The sequence below is a fragment of the Octopus bimaculoides genome, chromosome 5 (genome assembly GCF_001194135.2).
Source record: "Octopus bimaculoides isolate UCB-OBI-ISO-001 chromosome 5, ASM119413v2, whole genome shotgun sequence".
NCBI lineage: Eukaryota > Metazoa > Mollusca > Cephalopoda > Octopoda > Octopodidae > Octopus > Octopus bimaculoides.
This window is the reverse complement of record NC_068985.1, coordinates 36,178,240-36,178,448: the sequence shown is the minus strand read 5'-3', so window position 1 is coordinate 36,178,448 and position 209 is coordinate 36,178,240.

Below are 209 nucleotides of genomic sequence, written 5' to 3'. Positions count from 1 at the left end.
TCTTTTCCTTTATCTATACATGGTTCTGGGTTCAGCCCCACTGTGTGGCACCTTGCGCAAGTGTCTTCTAATATAGCCTCAGGCCAACCAAAGCCTTGTGAGTGGAAAGAAGCCCATCAAATATGTGTATGTATATAGATATATATACACACACACACACACACATATATATATATATATATATATATATATATATATATATATATATA